At 40.0% G+C, this 18,472-nt stretch overlaps 1 protein-coding gene across 2 annotated transcripts in view; it reads right to left on the bottom strand.

The window, feature by feature from the left end:
- The window catches only part of LOC135115502 (transcription factor CP2-like), a 34,430-nt gene extending 23,948 nt beyond the window's left edge, over nt 1-10,482 (bottom strand). Inside the window, exon 1 of one of the 2 annotated variants that reach the window (XM_064032345.1) lies at nt 9,952-10,482. The gene's annotated coding sequence lies outside the window, so the exon portion shown is untranslated. Of the gene's footprint in view, nt 1-2,822; nt 2,832-9,951 lie in introns of those variants that run through there. The other variant, XM_064032347.1, reaches the window with a different exon arrangement.
- Between the last annotated feature and the right edge of the window lie 7,990 nt (nt 10,483-18,472).

Raw genomic sequence — 18,472 nt, forward strand, 5'->3', positions numbered from 1 at the left:
ATTTCACCCACTGCAATAAATCACACACACATACATACATACATACATACATACATACATACATACACACACACACACACACACACACACACACACACACACACACACACACACACACACACACACATACATGTAAGTACACACAAGGTATTTCCAACTCCCACTCCACACAGTCAACATGAGTCAACATATCTGAGCAGACACAAAAAACATATTCATAGCATTGACTTTAGGGAAAAAATATAAAGGATGTGAACTTGTGCATTTCTTGTTATTGTTACCATGTGCATGTTAGAAGTACAATATAAGTATTTCAGACAGAAATGACATGCTTATGTATCATATTTGCTGCTGTATGTATCATATGCATCCCTGTTTTGCAAAGACTTCTTTCAGTAAATAAATTAAGGTTGTCTCTGACTTAAAAACTTCATATATGCATTGTCTCATAAGCAGAAAGTGTGACTTCTTGTTGTGGTTACATTGGTTACTTCAGGCCGTGACTCACAGTTCTCAGCACACACACACACACACACTGCATCATTCCAGCATCCTTATCATTCCCAGTTATGTCATGCTCCTCCTCCTCCTCCACCACAACACACAATGGGAGTGACTCAATCCACCCCCCAAAAAAGCAAACCAACAAATCCCACAGCATCCACAGCTTACTACTCCACAGCAGCTACTTTTACCAGTACAACAAGACCTGCAGCATCAATGGAGCAAAAATTATCAGAACTACTGGAAAATGCTAAGAGGAAGCCATCCCAGAGGTGGGGTGTACTTCCAGGAGCCACCACCACCACCATCACCACCACCCACTGACATCTCTCATTTCACAATTCTTCTCATTCATGCTTTACTTTTATTACTCTCTCTCTCTCTCTCTCTCTCTCTCTCTCTCTCTCTCTCTCTCTCTCTCTCTCTCTCTCTCTCTCTCTCTCTCTCTCTCTCTCTCTCTCTCTCTCTCTCTACATTAACATTCTTTATTTGTGTTCTAATTAGTTATCTTTCCCTCAAACAGCCTTTTTTTTGGGGGCCTTTATATTTTACATGCCAATCCATTTTCATCCATATTAGTAACACAAAGTGGTTACATTTCATTTACTCCACACAAAAGTGCATCACATTTCCTCAACCACCCAAGGACTTCACTCCGTCACTCCAGCATCCTTATAACACCAAAGAAACGAACTCCACTCCAATCACTCAGGTTGCTCCATAAGACACACCCACTTCCACTGCCATCCACGCACCACACTCCTGCCTCCTCGAACCACCAAAGACTTGCACTTCCATCACCTCATCACTCCAGCATGCACACCAGCACTCCACACCACCACCACTCAGTCCACCATGCGTGCCGGCTCGCTCGTGACATGATAATCTCTCCCACACGACTGCCTGAGTACGTGGCTCCCTTTCCCACCTTGCTGTACCCCAAGCACCACTCAAGCAGCGCATCGTCACTGCCTGTACTCTCCCACGAAGTGCAGCGTTCCAGGTCCATCTCTCTGAGTGAGTAAGTAAGATTTGCACCGCTACTCATACAGGCAGACATAGCTTACCTAGGGAGTGATATTCTCTCCTGTCTTAACAAGCCTACACATCCACGTAAGGTAAACTTAAACTGAAATAAAACTGCATGGCTACTCGTACTTACAAATACATTTGCACTATACTTATCTAGTTTCTCAAAGTTTGTATGATTTTACAGACTGTCTCTTGAGAAAAATCCAAAAAATATGCTGGTGTTGATAGACACATGGCTACATTACTCACCTGCCTACTACCCACTCAGCATCATCTATTAATACTGATCCCTTACTGTATGATTGTACTGCATAAATAGATCACATGGAGATCAGACACTGTAAGGTTAAGTTGGGTTAGAATGGATTAGGTTAGAATATATTAAGTTACATTAGTTCAGGCAGCGTTTCTTCTCTGCCTTTTCTAGCCTGAGCATCCAGTGTAGCCAAGTGTAGGCAGTTCAGCAGCCTCAACTCTGGTCACCACCTGCCTACAGCTGCACCACAAAGATCACTGATGCACATTTCCTACCTAAGAGTGCAAAGTTCACATACAAATTTAGTGCTTTCCACCACCATGCTAAAATACATTACACAGCTGAAAAAGAGCTTCAAGTCTATCAAAGAAAATACCCTCTTTTTGAGAAGTATTCCTTTGATATTCTTGTGTCCCATGCAAAGAACACAGACATTGTACTGCCACAAATGCAGCAATTCCCAGCACTCTATCATCCATCTCAGCACTTCCTGTTGGTGACAGCACCTCTGCTTAAGAAGCATTGAAATAAGGTAACATAACTTAACCTAATCTAACCCAGCCTACCTCTTTTCATGTGGTGTGAATAAATTTTGATGGAAAAACTATGAAAAAAATATATATATATATACCTATATATAAAATAAAGAGATTGGTAGTGATCCTGTTCCGATACAATAATATATGACAGTAAATAACTTACTAAAAATATAAATTAAAAAATAAATATACAAACAGACAATCGATAATTCTAGTGTGAATACTTGTAAGTCTCTCTCTCTCTCTCTCTCTCTCTCTCTCTCTCTCTCTCTCTCTCTCTCTCTCTCTCTCTCTCTCTCTCTCTCTCTCTCTCTCTCTCTCTCTCTCTCTCTCTTTTTATATCCTTGGACAGTCTCCTTAATACACAAGAAAACACACCTTACAGAAAAGCCTTCACCTCCCCAGTGCATGCTACACTACTAAGATGCCTCCTCTACCACTCTAACCCACCCTGCTCCACCAACACAACACAGTCAAAGAGTTCACCGTACCATGTCCCAGTCTTCAGCCAATCCTGCATGTGCTAAGTGTTGAAGGAGGAAAGTTGACAGTTAAGCTGAAAATCAAGAAACACAGGAGATCAGTACAGAGGGTGTTCGAGTTATGGGCGAGATACGTTCTGGAAGGCTGCTTGTAAGTCATTCTGCTCGTAACTCGTCGTCGTAATTTTTCGGTAAAGAAAGAAAGAAAGAAAGAAAGAAAGAAAGAAAGAAAGAAAGAAAGAAAGAAAGAAAAGGAAAAAAAGAAAAAAATATCTTATGTTTCACAATGAAATGCTTACTTGATACTGAGAGAGAGAGAGAGAGAGAGAGAGAGAGAGAGAGAGAGAGAGAGAGAGAGAGAGAGAGAGAGAGAGAGAGAGAGAGAGAGAGAGAGCACCTTGCTTTATGGGTGATGTGATGCTACTGAGTAGTGACAGGCTTGAGGCTTCTACCAAACACAAAACTCAAATATGCCAGGCATATGACCCGGGTTAAAATGAGACGCCCCTCTCTCTCTTTTTCTCATGCATATTTGCTCTCTCTCTCTCTCTCTCTCTCTCTCTCTCTCTCTCTCTCTCTCTCTCTCTCTCTCTCTCTCTCTCTCTCTCTCTCTCTCTCTCTCTCTCTCTCTCTCTCTCTCTCTCTCACGCACATTTGTTTTCTCTTTTTCTCTTTCTCATGCACATTTGTTTTCTCTCTCTCTCTCTCTCTCTCTCTCTCTCTCTCTCTCTCTCTCTCTCTCTCTCTCTCTCTCTCTCTCTCTCTCTCTCTCTTTTGTTATACACACCTTTGTTCATACAATTAATGAAGATGGCTGTTGGAAAGCATAAGACAGGTTTGTTTGCCTATTCGTTAACTTAAGAGTGGATGTAGCCAAAGTCCACCAGATGTAGCCCTGAGTTATGAGACTCTCTCTTTCTCTAATGGACACTTTTTTTTCTTTTCCCTTTCTCCTTCTCAGGTTATACATGCCTTTATTAATATAATTTATTAAGATGGCTGGCTGAAAGCATAAGACAAGTATGTTTGCCTATTTGTGGACTTAACGTAATGCAGCAGGCTTTCTACACTATGCAGCACAACCCTCCCGTCTCTTTGTCTCTCAGAGGCTGACTGACGGAGGTCCACACGCCGTACTAGGTAAATATGGCACGTATCACCATACCTGAATTTTTGGTTAGCAAAGGGAACAATACTGAGAGCACAATTTCATTTTGCGAGTAGACTGCTCATATCTCTGAACATTCACAATTCGTTGCCACGTAACTCGGACATCCTCTGCAGTTAGTTTGGATCATGGGAAAGAGAATTAGTATTACATGGAGAAAATAGAAATAATGTAGGGTTAAAATGATCTAAATATTTGTAAAGAGCAATGTGAATAAAGGTTAAGATTAAAATATAGATATAAAACAAACAAAAAACAGAGTATTGAATTTAGTGAAGATGTGAGAAAAGTAACTATAGCTATGAAATAGAGGCAAAAAATATAAGAGAAAATCACAGAACATAGACACAAAACAGGAAAACATGATAAGCAAAGGGTCAGATAACACAAAACGAAAGAATCTGGAAATGTGAATGCCAAATAGAGAGCAAAATAATAAACGTAAGGACAGATAGCAACTAAAAATCATCAACTGACATGACAAGGCAGTAAATATGTAAGAAAAACCAAGGATAATAAAAGGAGCAGGCACCAGTTCACCTTGGGGAATATCATGGTAGGAAAAGAGAGTCATCCCCTTTATGAGTGCCAGAGCAACACTGAGAAACTGATTACGAACATAAGAAAATAAGGGAAGCTGCAAGGCGACATCAGAAAAACACATGACAGTCCGTGAGGTTGGATAAACTTTGAGCCATGAGAAACAGTAAGGCTGGAAACTGAAGCAAAGACGAGAAGGGAGGTAAAGAGGAGATACAGCACCCTAGACACCAGGAAAAATGTATTGTGAGGTTCTGAGATGAATATTTGGGGGCCTTGACAACTTCAGTCACCAGCACAGAACAAAGTATGTATGTGTACAGGTGATATTGTAAAATGCTCAACTTTATGAAGGAAAAATAAGGGTGTCAAAAGATTATTATATTAACACAAGCTACAGTATGATGATAACGACTATATTACCTCAAGATATGATGATAATGACTATATTGATCCAAGGTATAATTACAATGATTAGATACACTGGCCCAAGAATAATGAAGAAAAATGAAGTTAAAACACATATGGGGTGCAAGTCCTGCTGAACCACATCCAGTAAACATGTACCTAAGCTTTGACTGGCAAGATGTGAGTGTAAAAGATGTGTAGGTGTGTGTAGGTGTGCGTGTGTATGGTTTGGAAGGCGAGGCAGTGAAGGACACATGTTGCAGACAATACAGAATGCTGTGATTGTGTCATTGTCACTCTTGCTCATCTTCAAATTCATGGCCATTGTGAATTTCATGACGGTGTATCACTTTTTTTCTCTCTCTCTATCTTTTTTTCTGAATAGTGACGTTAGCCGAAAATAAAGCCTGGGTAATTTATAATCTTCCACGTTTGATCATTGCTGGTGCTTTTACTATTTTATCTCTGTATGTGTGTGTGCGTTTTTCATTTCCTTTTCTTTTATGTAAGAGGAACACTTGCCTAGGACATCAAAAGAGGAAGAAAAAAGAGAGGGAAAAAAAAGAAAAAGAAAAAAGAAAAAGAAAAAAAAAAAGAAAAAAAGAAAAAAGGTCCTCTGAGATAGCAGTCACTAAGGAGACACCCAAAAGGATTGGTATATGCTGGCCAAACACATACCAATACCTCCTCCACAAACAATGAATTTAGTAATGGTGATCATGTATACTCCTAATCTTACATGCACCTGTCATCTCCCTCTCCTTCTGCTTTTGCTCCACATGCTCCTGTCCCATCACATCAACACACTACACGACAGGTATCTCTTCATGTGTCTCATTCTGTGCGTACAAAATGTTTCCTGTGTTGTGCAACGCTCTCTTTCTCTCTTTCATGATTGTTCTCTTTCCTTTTTGCATACAATTGCTCTCTCTCTCTCTCTCTCTCTCTCTCTCTCTCTCTCTCTCTCTCTCTCTCTCTCTCTCTCTCTCTCTCTCTCTCTCTCTCTCTCTCTCTCAGTCATTCACTTCTAATGCCTTCCTGTATTTTGGTGGTTCATTTTAATCATCACTCCAAAAATCACCTCTCTCAATAAAACTTATAATAAGTGACACAGGTGAACTGAAAGATTGGAATATTATCATGCGTATACGAAAACTTTAAAAACAAATCTAAATAACTGGTCAAAATATATACAACAACCAACACATATGTATATTGCACAAACCACCAAAAACACAATTGAGAAGTGCTCCAGATCAAGAGTACCTGACAATAATCTTTCTACTACCTACCTGCCTGTGAAAACTGTCATATATATGTACAATACACCTGACCCTCCCCCAGTGTGGTGCAGTGTGGAAGTTAAAATGTGAAGGAATGAGGGAATGAACATGTGACGTGGGATTCCAGTCTAAAGCATTTCCATGTCTTGTTTCAAACTAGTTTTAACACGCTCTAGCAGATGTTACTAGGGTTTTCAAGGGCATTTTTATGATTAAAGGGAAGGTTTAAGAAATACTCTACTTCATCAATAGGAAAAATAGATGTTACTAGGGTTTTCAGGTTTTTTTATGATTATAGTGACAGTTTAAGAAATATTCTACTTCATCAGTAAGAAAAACTTGTTACTAGGGTTTTCAAGGGCATTTTTATGATTAAAGGGAAGGTTTAAGAAATACTCTACTTCATCAATAGGAAAAACAGATGTCACTAGGGTTTTCAGGTGTTTTTTTATGATTATAGTGACAGTTTAAGAAATATTCTACTTCATCAGTAAGAAAAACTTGTTACTAGGGTTTTCAAGGGCATTTTTTTTATTATAGTGACAGTTTAAGAAATACCCTACTTCGATAAAGAAAAAAACATCAACAAGAATCTGACTAATCATCTCTGTGGCCTTTAGAAATAGTAGTGATGATACAGCGAGATGTTTCAGAATATAAGCCTTAATTAATGTCTTGTCTCAGCCATCCTATCCTGCTTCATGTCAGCACTGATACACTACAGACATGCATCATCTGACATGTAACTCTTGTGTCTCTTTACAAGGGAATAACTGTAACTGACAGACATACACACACAATTCCGAGTACAGTAAATGGTAACAGTATTCTCTCGTCCCAGTTTGTTTTTTGAGCAGGACTGTTAATTTCCGATCAGTCACTTCTTGCTTTTGAGTATGTCAGACCCGCATTCTGAAACACATCCACGTCACACCTCCACTACATTCAAAAGGCTGTAATTGAAGTGATAAAGGTTTCAAGGGTGTTATTATGATTCTAGTGATAGATTAACAAGATTTCTATATTTTTAACAGGAGAAATGCTCTTGAGAACCCAATTTAACATCTTTGTGGCCTTTGGAAATAGTCGTTTCAAAATACTGGCCTTAGTATGAATGTGGATCATGGTATGGCAGTAAATGTTCCTTTATTTTGACTATAGCAAAGCTTTTAATATTGTGAACATAGGGTCTTGATGGCCAAACTGTCTCTGATTGGCCTTGTACACCCTTTGCTTGGTTGGATTAATGCTTTCCTTGCTGGTTGTACAATGAAGGTTGTTGTGCACAGCTTTCCTAGTCGCATGATGAGTGTTGCCAACAGTGTACCTAAGGGCTCTGTTATTGGTCCTGTCTATTTCTCACTTATACTAACCATGTGATTTCTGGCCTTTCAAGTAAATTTGTTCCATTTGCTGATGACTTAAAGTTATATCTTACTCTTCTTCTTGACTCTCTGACCATGATGCCAGCATGTCTCTACACAATGATACCTCTGTGTTGTACTGCAAAAGCCAGTCTTGGGGCCCCTCTTTCTCTGTTCGTAAGCGTGCCCGTGTCCACTATACTAGATGTGATCCCTTCTCTATGCATGATTATTTTATCAGTGATTGTACTTTCCAAATAAAACTTCCTTCAGAGATGTAGGCATTTGAACTGACTCCTTGAAATTCCATCTGCACATCAAGAGGTGTTCTGTAAAGCTAACAGAGTACCAAATGGCATCCTCAGAGGAACAGAATGCAGGTCTCCAGAATCCATGCTTCAGGTTTTCCTTACACACATTCTTCCTATCGCTGACTTGGGCAGCGTGTTGTGGAATGCGGGGTATATTGGTGAGTTACGAGTACATCTGTTGGAGTCTGTACAGAGACCAAGAAGGTGGACGGGCTTGCTAATATTCCGTGTGCTGAGAGACTGTCTAGACTGAACTTGTTTTCAATTAAGGCAACATTAATTTGTGCTGATCTGACAATGATTTGATAGATTATGAATGATCTTTGTCCTCACCTGAGTGGCCTTTAAGAGAGAGTGACCTACAGTGGCACTAGGAAGGCAGAGTAAAAAAACCTTTGTGTCTCGTCATAACACTGACGTCTGAGCCCGTTTCTTTTGTATTCATGCCATGAAACTCTGGAAATCCTTGCCTGGAGACGCTGTTTCTGCGTCACAGTTCATACCTTCAACGACTCCTAAAGGATTTTCTGGGCCACTTTCTTTTTGAGTTTTGTTAGTGATTCCTTGGAGAAAATTGTGTGTAGCATCTACTTTAGCCAATCATTTTGGTGTTTTCCTGTGGTTCTTCTAGTACTTCATGGTTGGTTGATGCAACAGGGACTGGTGAGGGATCATTATACCTAAGACACTGCAATGTTTTAGGTATTTCAGGTGGAAAAGATGGTTTACTCTATTTCTTTCAATGTGTAGCACTAGTCAGCAGGTAATTGTTGCCTCCATGCATATACTACATTGTATGTCTATATTTAGCTGCACTTATCTAGCTGTGTTTTACAGGAAATGAGATAACACTTGTGGGTTCCCATTTCTGTGCCTCATTTGGCTGGTCATTTAAACTGATGAATTTCTCACCTTGATTTCTCACTTTGCTGAGGGTCATGATCCCTCATCAGAGGGAGACTAAAATTAATGAAATACAACTGTGTAGTCGACAAATGAATCAGGCTGTTAAGAAAGTGTTCATTCCCATCATCCTTCCTTCCTTTTTTATAACACAGGAAAGGGTAGGTGGGATGACTTTCACTTCTGCCTCACACACCATGGTTAATTACAACAGAACAATGACCACATTCTACTTTTAGTGTCTCATTTCCATGAATTTCAACACTCTGGTGGAAGTTACCATGGCTTTCAAGGTTATTTTCAAGATTGCAGTGAAAATTTGACAAGAATTCTACACTATCAATGGAAGGAGAGAGGGAGAGAGAGAGGAAGAGAAAGAGAAAAACACCAATGAAAACCAGACTAATAATTTATGTTGCCTTTCAAGTGCTAATAGGAGAACAAATGTTTCGGCACACACGCCCGACACCAACTTTCCTAGAACTCTTGCCGTAAACCACAAGACAACACACTCGGAAGACAAGGCCAAAAACATGATAAAATAACAATTAAAAAAGGCCTATAATTCTTTAAATCTACAAATCCAAACTAGCCTACATTTAGTTCTGAAAAAAGCATTCCATACGCATCACCTAAATACCCAAGACTGAAATACAAGTTAGTTATAATAGCTTAGATGGAAGAGTTTGCATGCCTTTTGGAAGATTCAGGGAGCAAAACACTCCTGCTTGGGTTATAAAGCTTGGTTAGATGTGGTTTTGAAAAGGGTGTCACGGTTATACGGCTAAGACTGACACATGGCTCAAAGTTATATGTGTGTTGGGTAAATATTTGTATCCACACCCTTAAACCACATATTTCAACCACACCCCCACTTGTGTCATGCACTGAGAAGGGTCAACAGGCGTGGGTGGAGTGAAAGTTCTCAAAACACAGTAGGAAAAAGATGAAGCAAATGGAATGGAACTGAAAAACATCCCAAATTTTCATCTCATGGCTGGAAATTGACATGAAGGGAGAGAGAGAGAGAGAGAGAGAGAGAGAGAGAGAGAGAGAGAGAGAGAGAGAGAGAGAGAGAGAGAGAGAGAGAGAGAGAGAGAGAGAGAGAATGCCCACACAATACACCCCACACATAACACTATTACATACAACACAACTCACCTCTCACAGTCAGTCCGAGGAGGAGGAGGAAGAGGAGGAGGAGGAGGAGGAGAAGAAGAGTCCGTGGTATCGGTCACAACCAACTGGACGTGACACTCATGACACTGTCCTCTCTCCCTAGCAGTCCGGAGAGACCTTCAGACTAGCCAAGTGACAAGAGACTCCACGCTTTCCACTAGCACACCAACCACACTGGCGACCCTGGACTCCTTACCACAGTATATTTAGGCTCCAAGCACTTATTGAAAGGCCCAGGAGGTGTCAATACCACACGTGTTTGGTCGTGTTTCTCTCACACCACGAGTTGGAGACAAGACCAAAAGGGAGTCTAATATTCATGTATCCACGATTTCCTTCACTGACAGGGGGCAGATGTGTGGTGGAGTGTGTGTAGGATCACGTGTAGCCATCCATGCCCTGTGTGGTGGGACGTGCAGGGCATGACAGCCTCGCCGCACACACACCAGGATGGTCTCTCTCACTCACCCTCTAGTCTTCTCTCACTCACTCTGTTGTTGCAATAATGTAATGTTCCAATAATGCCCCGTCCCCCCTCTTAGTCACCTCCTGGTTTGGGTATTCTCGCCTTTATATCGGCTTGAATTTATGGATTTCTTTTTAATTTAGGTGTGTGTTTTTTATTATTGGTGTACATTATTTGTTTTTGCTATTTATTGGTTGATTTGGTGTATTAAGTGGTACTTCCTTATTTGTTTCGCTGTTCCTCCTTCTCATCAGGTTTCATGTCACTCTTTATAAATATGCTATGTCAAGCACGCTCTCTTCCTCGTAGTTTCTTTACTGCGTTTTGAGCACTGGTTATATTCGCTGTTTGCTTATATATCAGTAGATAGTTTGTGAACGTCGTAGTAGATTCTAACTTTTATATGAACTTCGCTATCGTGTGGTGATTTTTGGAACAACAAATCCCTGTTTCGGGGGATTTCGAAATATTTCCCTAATTACATTGCAACACGGTACATTGAACCATCCTGAAAAATCATACATTCACTTTTGTGACATCCGTATGAACTAGTACGAAAATTCTGCAAAAAAAAAAAAAAATGAAGAAAGATATGTGTTGTTTTCCATCAGAATACCACACTATCTCCGAAACTTTCCATTTAATATACTGCCAGTGTGTTTCATCAGATCCTCCTTGGCCTTGGTTCTGCTGCTGGCGGTTCCTTATCAGCCTTATCATGACCCTCGCTATACAGTACGCCTCATTGGCAAGATAATCAACAAAACACAAGATAACAAAGGCTTGGGCGCTTGCTGATGTCATTTAGAGACTATCCCTGTCCTTCTTTCCTTGCATACCTGTACATTCCATACCTAGGTAATGCTGTGTGTGGTATGACAGTTGGATGTGTGATGACTGACTGATTTCTGGTGTTATCTATGGCCTTAGTTATACATGTACTTAGTTACCTCTCGATGTCCTATGCGTTTGTTTCAGTTCAGTCACCCTTCCTTGAGGTTTTCGATGTGCTGGGTTGCTATAGTTGATACGTGTGTTTGTGTGTGTGTGTGTGTGTGTGTGTTTATAGTTATTCACGCTCACAGTTACCCCATGTTTTGTTATCCATGGTCACAGTTACTCATGGTCACAGTTATCAATGTTTCAAGTTACCCATCCTCAAAGCTACCCATGTTCAGATTTACACCCATTTTCATCTTCCTTGATCGACTCTCTCTCTCTCTCTCTCTCTCTCTCTCTCTCTCTCTCTCTCTCTCTCTCTCTCTCTCTCTCTCTCTCTCTCTCTCTCTCTCTCTCTCTCTCTCGTTAAGTTACCGATTGAGAAAGTTATCATTACGAAGGAGCATTAATGATGATGACGATGATGAGTCAGCCACCTGTGCGTGTCCCTTATCTCCGCAGGGCACAATATGTTCTTTCGTCCACGTCAGATAACAAAAAAAAAGTAGTCACATTACATGGCTGCACATCACCATTTAGTTATCTGGTCTCGTCCCCTCAGCTGAAGTAACGAAAATGTCCCTCGCACCCCAAAACAATGATGCAGTTACCTCAGACTGATTTCTACTCTCTCTCTCTCTCTCTCTCTCTCTCTCTCTCTCTCTCTCTCTCTCTCTCTCTCTCTCTCTCTCTTTATGAATGATTTTCTTTATTTTTTTGTTTTTTATGCGTTAATCCGAGAAACGCACGAAATGACTTGCGTTTCATTTTTAGTGTTAGACAGGAAACTGGGGTCAAAGAGAGAGAGAGAGAGAGAGAGAGAGAGAGAGAGAGAGAGAGAGAGAGAGAGAGAGAGAGAGAGAGAGAGCATCATATTATCTCTCACCGTCCAGCAGTAAGTAGTAGCAAGCAGGGCGTAAGGATGAGGAGCAGGTGGTACTAGGAAATCCCGCCTGTCCGTCATCGCACCTGCGGCAGCTCCTCCTCCTCCTCCTCCTCCGCTAGTGCTGTCTGCTAGCTGAATTTCAGTGACTCCATCCTCACTCGTGTCCATCGCCGTCACCATCTTTAGGGCGCTGTAGCTTCTGTAATGTGGGGTGAAGATGGTATATATCTTCTCCTGGAAAAATGTAAGCTGTAGGTTTTGTGTAGAAAGAAAATGGGCGCTTCGTGAGTGTTTAGATTTTAATGTACAGCTACGTGTCCCCCCCTCCCCCACCCCGCCTCGTGTTTCTATAAGGTTGCTGTTCCTCACTGGTTTTTTTCCATAACGCTTATTTTTATTTTATTTTATTTATTTATGTATTTATTTATTTTCATTTTTTTCTTTCTTTTTTTTTTTGTCTTCTGCCTCCTCTACACTCAAGCCTCTCTCTCTCTCTCTCTCTCTCTCTCTCTCTCTCTCTCTCTCTCTCTCTCTCTCTCTCTCTCTGAAATCGTCCCCTGTGCAGCCTCTCCATCTCTTTCTTCTTCGATCTGACTCGTTTTCTTTTTTCCATCCTCTTCAATATCTATCATTTCTTTACCGACTTACTTTTCCTTTCTGCTTTTAATGTAACCGAACCAATTCATTCTCTCTCTCTCTCTCTCTCTCTCTCTCTCTCTCTCTCTCTCTCTCTCTCTCTCTCTCTCTCTCTCTCTCTCTCTCTCTCTTTTTGTGTATATTTTACGCTACGCCTCTTCGTAAATAATTTTTCACTCTACCCATCCTTGTCTTCCAAAAACATCCACCTCAACATTTTTATCAACAGTGGTGTCATGTTGCGCCCGAAGAGAGAAGGAGAAAGATGAGGTTACTGGAGGGATGGCTTCGGTGGAGGACGTAATTGAAAGGTACGCAAGGAGGAAAAATCATGAGAAACACAAGAAGAGGAGAGAATAAAAGCGAGAAATTAAATGGGAAGATAAAAGAAAATAATATAAATGGAATGTAAAATAAAATAACGAAAGACAGTTGTTATTATTGTTATTTCATCTCATTTTTTCGTACCCAAGAAGGAGAGCTCATGAGAAACACGTAAGAGAGAGAGAGAGAGAGAGAGAGAGAGAGAGAGAGAGAGAGAGAGAGAGAGAGAGAGAGAGAGAGAGAGAGAGAGAGAGAGAGAGGAAGTAAATGGAAATATAAAAGAAAATAATATGAGAAACAAAAAAATAAACCACTTTTTTTCAATCTTTTCTTTCCGACTAACTTCATATCTTCCCATCTTACAATACAACACGAACATAACAGACTAGAACAGACAAACCATATGCAGACAGGCAGACAGACAGAAAAACTATAAAACAGACAGGCAGACAGACAGACAAATTATGAAACAGACAGACAAACTATAATACAAACAGGCAAACAGACAGACAAACTATATACAGACTTACGGACAGACAAACAAGCTATACAGGCAGAAAATAAGACAGACACACAGATAGACAAGTAGACAGGCAAACGTATACAAACAGATAGCCAGACAGACAAGCTACAGACAGATAGACAAACAGGCAAAACTAGACAGACAGACAGATAGAAAGGAAGACAGATAGATACAGAAAGCAGACAAACTATACACAGGCAGGCAGACAGATGTAAGGTTACGTTAATACCAAACAGACACTTACCAAAACAGAGTCAATTTCAACAGACAGACAGGGATTCTCAGGCAAACAACAGCCGCTCCACCCAACACAGTAAACAGCGGTATTACAAGTGAGGATAGGTGAACAGGTGGGAGAAAATAACAAGAGCGATACCGCCATTCGGACAGGTGTGTGTGTGTGTGTGTGTGTGTGTGTGTGTGTGTGTGTGTGTGTGTGTGTGTGTGTGTGTGTGTGTGTGTGTGTGTGTGTGTTTCATGTAGTGACCAAGTGTGTGTGTGTATGTGTGTGTGTGTTTCATGTAGTGACCAAGTGTGTGTGTATATGTGTGTGTGTGATTTTAGTGGTTACGTGTCTTAGAGAGAGAGAGAGAGAGAGAGAGAGAGAGAGAGAGAGAGAGAGAGAGAGAGAGAGAGAGAGAGAGAGAGAGGGGCAATGGTAGGAAAGTTCTATCTATCGTCCATTACTCTCTCTCTCTCTCTCTCTCTCTCTCTCTCTCTCTCTCTCTCTCTCTCTCTCTCTCTCTCAAGACACCCCCGACAACACAAGCTCACGATAGGAATATTGATATGGTGACAGCACGAAAAGTTGAAAATGAAAGAAGAATAGGGTATGAAGAAGGAGGAGGAGGAGGAAGAGGAGGAGGAGGAGGAGGAGGAGGAGGAGGAGGAAGAATAGGAGGATATAACGATGGACGGCATGAAGGAGGAGGAGATAAATACATGAAAATAAAAAGGAAAGGAAGAAAAAAAAGTTTGAATGAAGAAAGGAAGGGTATGTTAAATTTTACAGCACCCATTGAACTAAAGAAAGAAAAAAAAAAGATAAAAAAAGATTAGATAAGATTACTAAGGAGGTAAAGAACATAGAGTGTTAATGTAAAGGGGAGGCAAATGAGAGTTTACGTGTTCTAAACAGATAAGACTAAGATAAATAAATAAATAAATAAATAAATAAAAATAGAGACGTAAAATTAACATTAAGTCATACCACTGGATACATCTTTGCTATTATTATATTACTACTACTACTACTACTACTATTACTACTACTACCATTGTTATTCTTGTTGTTGTTGGGTGAAAATTATCAAAAGACGGAGAAAGGAAAGAAAAAAGAAGAAACGAAGAAGAGGAAGATTAACAGTGATACCGCAGTAGTAGTAGTAGTAGTAGTAGTAGTAGTAGTAGTAGTAGTAGTAGTAGTAGTAGTAGTAGTAGTAGTAGTAACAGTGAGAAAAGAGAGAAGGGACGTGAGGAGATGACACGAAGACAAGGGACAATAGCAATGATGGAAGATGGCGGGAGAGAGAGAGAGAGAGAGAGAGAGAGAGAGAGAGAGAGAGAGAGATAGGGGGGTACTGGCTCTCATTTGAATGGCAGACAGCTGGTCCTCCCCCTGTGTGTCCTGTCTAGTCCTTTTTACAATCCCGCTTACACCCTTCGCATTCTTTCCCTCCTCTCTCTCTCTCTCTCTCTCTCTCTCTCTCTCTCTCTCTCTCTCTCTCTCTCTCTCTCTCTCTCCACGATCTTTCTTCTCTTTTAGTATCTGCTATTTAAATTTTCTTCCTGTGTTGTATTTTTTTAAAGTTTCTCTTACTGTAAATGTCTTCGTTTTATTACTACCGTGTTCTGTGCTAGAATATTTGTTTATTTGTTTATTTATTTTATTTTATTTTTTTTTTCGTTGTTGCTTTTTCTTGCCGTTGGCGATTGGTATGTGTGTGTGTGTGTGTGTGTGTGTGTGTGGGTGTGTGTCCGGTGTATCTATATGTAACACTTGTTTCACTGAATCTACAAAAGAATTCTCTCTCTCTCTCTCTCTCTCTCTCTCTCTCTCTCTCTCTCTCTCTCTCTCTCTCTCTCTCTCTGATCAAGATGCTTACTACTACTACTACTACTACTACTACTACCAACACCACCAGTGCCGCTACTACTACTACTACTACTACTACTACTACCACCACCACCACCAACACCACCAATGCCACCAGCCTCGAGCTACACCACCACTAACAGTATCACCACCACTGTCACCACCACCACCACTGTTGTCACCACCACCACTGCCAAAATTATAAATACTCTCGTTACAGGGAAGCAAATGTGAGTAACAGGCCTCCTTTAAACTAATATTTGGCTCACTCCGCTGCAGCACCACTTCATCACCCCCAGAAGTACGTGCGAATATAGTACAAATGAATATAGAACAGAAGAAAGGTGGATACAACATTGCAAAGTTTTATTGTATAGCGTGTGTGTGTGTGAGCGCGTGTGTGTGTGTACTGTTCGTTTTCTTATCCGTTTTCTTTCATTTTTTTTTTTGCTGGTTTTCTTTTTTTTAAGGATACTGAAGGAAGGAAGGAAGGAAGGAAGGAAGGAAGGAAGGAAGGAAGGAAGGAAGGAACGAACGAACGAAAGAACGAATGATGGATGAAAGGAGGGAAGGAAGGGAGAAAAGAGGGTATGAATTAATGAGAGAACAAAGGAAGGAAGAAAGGAGGGAGGGAAAGGAGAGAGGGAAATATGAAAGAAGAAACGAAGGGAGAGAGGGAGGAAGAAGGAAAGACTGAACAAGGAAATGAATGAAGGAATAATGAATGAAGTAAAGATAGATAGATAAATATATATAGGTACGTAGGTTGATAGATAGAAAAAGAGGAAATAAAAGAAAAAACAGTGATACATAGAATTACATACATAGATACACAGCGGCCCTTGACCTTACGACTACTGAGAAAATAAAATAAAATAAAGGATAGCAAAGTAGAAAACTCTCTCCCCACCTTTCAGGAAAGAGATAAAAAAAAATATATTTATATCTTGGGGGAGTGAAAGAAGTAAAAGTTCGAAGGAAATTGTGTAGGATAGAATGAAAATAGATGAGGAAGGAAGAAGGGATCAGGAGTGAAAATAAAACAAAAGGAGGAAGAAAAGAAGAAAAATAAAAGAAAAGAAAAGTAGGGAAGTAATGGAGACATAAAGAAAAAAAAAGAAAAAACGGAATCTACAACACGAGAGAGAGAGAGAGAGAGAGAGAGAGAGAGAGAGAGAGAGAGAGAGAGAGAGAGAGAGAGTGGCCGACAGAACACCCGTGGCCTTTGAAAAGAGTCGTGATGAGAGAACAAACGTTGACAGAGAATACAAATCCCACTAACTAAAACAGCATCCGTAGCAAAGTTTGTCCAGTGTAATGCCTTCAGGTTGCGAGGTCATTGTTCTGCTTGCTCGCTATATAGAATCTGTGGGAATCTGACGGATGATAAATTAAATATGACAGAGGTGTTTCGTCATCTGTATGCGATACGTGTTATAAGAATGACCAACACTGTCCTTTATTAGTAAACTTAGAAGGTACTGGCGCAAAGCTTTACAGAATAGATATGTTTGCCGTTGATCTCTCTCTCTCTCTCTCTCTCTCTCTCTCTCTCTCTCTCTCTCTCTCTCTCTCTCTCTCTCTCTTTCAGGTGTGACATATCATAACACACCTGCTATAGAAGATATATTACACCTACCATTCATTTTCCACTGTTGATGAAAGGAACGATGTACCTGTTGTCCAGCGGAGGAACATATGTAACCAAACATGTGATGAAAGTACTGAGGATCATGATCATGATGATGATAGTAGTAGTAATAGTAGTAGTAGTAGTAGTAGTAGTATACTATATATATATATATATATATATATATATATATATATATATATATATATATATATATATATATATATATATATATATATATATATATATATACACACACACACACACACACACACACACACACACACCACCACCACCATCATCATCATCAATTTCCATCACATCTTGCGTTACATAAGAGTTCCTCCGCTGGACAATAGGTAGGCTACAACGTTCGTATCATTAACAATGGAGGGCAAATAGCGTTTGTATATATATATATATATATATATATATATATATATATATATATATATATATATATATATATATATATATATATATATATATATATATATATATATATATATATATATATATATATATATATATATATAAACACTATTCGCCTTTCATTGTTAATGATACGAACGCACGAAGTATGTAAAAAAAAAAAAAGATCAAACATTACATTTAGTGGATAAAACAGTGACAACAATGCAAGGCGTGCTTGACCCATCACCAGTGACCCACACTATCGCCCCAGAATATAAAACACAGGCCTGGCAATTAGCGGATCTTGGTCCCACTGGGTATTAACGCTGGCCAGAGCTCCCCCTTCCCGTGTCTCAGGGGAGGGGTTGGATGTTTGCAGGTGTTCCAAAGCACCTCGAGATGCCTTACATAATTCCCTCGCCCTAGCAGTTTACAAGCCTGTACACGAGTACTTTTCAATCAGTGTCTTATCAAGAGTTACTGACTCGCTTTTATGCCCAAGTAATAAGATATTAAGTATAGTATAGAAGTGATGTCTTTGGTTTTCAAATACTAAGAGAAAATAGTTCATGTGTTAGTAAAGAAACAAT

This window comes from Scylla paramamosain, chromosome 29, assembly GCF_035594125.1.
Source record: "Scylla paramamosain isolate STU-SP2022 chromosome 29, ASM3559412v1, whole genome shotgun sequence".
Lineage (NCBI taxonomy): Eukaryota > Metazoa > Arthropoda > Malacostraca > Decapoda > Portunidae > Scylla > Scylla paramamosain.